This window comes from Micromesistius poutassou (genome assembly GCF_964030765.1).
Source record: "Micromesistius poutassou genome assembly, contig: SCAFFOLD_6229, whole genome shotgun sequence".
Classification (NCBI taxonomy): domain Eukaryota; kingdom Metazoa; phylum Chordata; class Actinopteri; order Gadiformes; family Gadidae; genus Micromesistius; species Micromesistius poutassou.
In genome coordinates, this window is record NW_028176941.1 from 4,956 (window position 1) to 7,401 (window position 2,446).

The 2,446-nt window shown below is 41.2% G+C and overlaps 1 pseudogene across 1 annotated transcript; it reads right to left on the reverse strand.

The window, feature by feature from the left end:
* Positions 1-363: 363 nt before the first annotated feature.
* LOC311377453 (toll-like receptor 1) lies at positions 364-2,130 on the reverse strand (annotated as a pseudogene). Its single transcript has one exon. The product of its transcript is annotated as a toll-like receptor 1 (transcript).
* Between the last annotated feature and the right edge of the window lie 316 nt (positions 2,131-2,446).

Here is a 2,446-nt window from a genome sequence, read left to right on the forward strand (position 1 = left end):
AAATGAGAATTAACAGTGTCGGATATTAGAAAGGCAGTTTATTTGCACACGCATTTACACCGATGGATGTTTTCATTTGTCGCACATCGTCGGTATATAGTTTTAATAATATCATATTGAACCGCGCAATGCAATGGCAATGCATTTCTCTATATGGACACAAGGTGGAGACATTTACTTTAATAACAAACAGGGAAAGAAAGAGTCGAAATACGTTAAACAGAGATGAAAACAAATGCAGTACTTAAACCAAAGACTACGTTTTACCAAACAGAAATATAGGTATGCAAAATAATTACTGTAAGTAAAAAAAAAAAACATAAATATTTGAAAGAGACACACGTTTTTAATTTTGGACTGCAGTCATCTACTACAGTACTCGGACATCGGCAGGTCGGCCACAGAAGGGGGAGTGCTGCAGGTATAATCCAAGGGCCAGTCGGGCAGCAAGGATTTGTTCAGAGCAGTTATGAACCAATAGGAGTCACAGGAGCAAACAAAGGGGTTGTCTCCAGCTTTGAGAGTCCTGAGACTTGGAAGACCCACCAGAGACTCCTGGGAGATGGATGTAATGGAATTCTGGTCTATGTGCAGACTGACCAAGGTGGGGGATAGATCCGTAGGGATGACCTTGATGCTGTTGAAGCTCAGGAAAAGGTGGGTCAACATGGGAAATTGCAATAGGTCTTGTGTTAGGGCTGTGATGCCTGTCTTTGACAGGTCAATTCGCTGTAAATACTGGGACAGGAAGGAAAATACTTTGTTGCCCAGGTTGTTGTTGCTCAGGCTCAGCGATGTGATGTGGATGGGCCAAAAGCACGGCTTATCCAAAACAATGGAGTTGAAACTCAAGTCAAAAGATTCCAGGTGCTTCATCTGGTGGGTCATTTCAGAGCTGAAGGAAAGGTCCACAAAGCGGTTTTTGCTCAAAGACAGGTGCTTTAGTTTGGGGAACACCGAGGTATAGGAGCACATATACCACCAGAACCCTCTGTCAGACAGAAGGTTGTTTGAGAGGTCCAGTGTTTCCAGGGACGGCAAGGAGGACATAATGGTGCAAGGTACAATGTTCATTCCTGTGCCTGAGAACTTCAAATAGTCCATCCTGGAATATATGTCCACACTAATTTCTATAGTGGGGTATCTGTATTGGTAATGTGTTATTCCATCAAATATAATGGAACTTATGACCATTGTGTGATTCAGAGTGGGGAACTTAAATCCATCAGGTGTATCTTCGTTGTAGGTTATGTTTGCAAATGTAATGGTTCTAACATTGGAAAGTAGAACATTCTTTAAAAATACCACCATGAAACTGCTGTTAACCAAGTATTTACAACGGTTAAATCTTTTAATAGTGGCATGGTTCTCAGGCCCCTGAAAGGGTCCCCGGTCACATTGCAGATGTCAGGAAGTACGTTGACCAACTCTAAATCGGTTGTTTGCGTTTTGTTCAAATAAATCAAAGTTCTCACAAAAAGGCACTTTGAGGGTTATCTTCTGGAGGGATTTGATCTTTGCAAGAGAACCACGATCGTACCGTTGCCATGCAACACCTCCTCCAAGAATGAGAAGTTGCAATGAGCTATCTGAGAGGGAATCAAAATCATTGAAGTCCACTTGTAAAGCATTTTCACTTCCCAAGGAAAGGACAGACAGATTTGCCAACGTCTCAAATGTGGCCGGTATTTGATAGCTGTCATATTGGTTGCCGGCCAAGTCAAGGATCTTCAGCAGTAGCAGTGATAGATCAGGGATATAATCTAACAAATTGTTAGATATGTTCAGGAATTTCAGTTTTGGGTTGTAAACAAATAGGCCGGGATATATCACCCTCAGACCACAGCTGGTAGCCTTCAGGAAGCAGAGTTGTGAGAGATTTTGGAAGGGGGCTGCCTGCAGTTTCACAAAGGGGTTGTGAGAAAGATCCAGGTACTGCGTCTCGTTATTCAGATCCAAAGGAACATTGGTAAGATTCTGACCGGAGAGGTTCTGAACTCGTCGTCTGGAAGTGACGCACGATGCATACCCTTGGTCGCCTATCAGCTCGGCCAGGCAGGTCCTCCAAGACAAGAGGGTCATCGTCCATAATAGCAATGCTACTTGCACACTGTAAATATTCAAATACATCAGTGAACTGTTAATCATTATTATATCAGAATACTTAAAAAATTTACTTTGAATTAATAAGTATTAATAAGTGCACCTCAAAAGATAATAGTGGTAATCTGTGTGAATAATTTCATCATAGTGAAAAACTAATATTAAGCCTTTTACCTTTTTATGGCCATTTGTCATAAATCCCAAAACTATACACAAAACAGCTCCAAAGTCTTTTGTTGGTGCTATGGGAAGGTACAGATTTATGTCTTCTGTTTTATAACGAGGAGTGACCGTTTATTGCTATCAGCTTATTTCCTTTTTCTTTTGTTAACATTGAGCAATT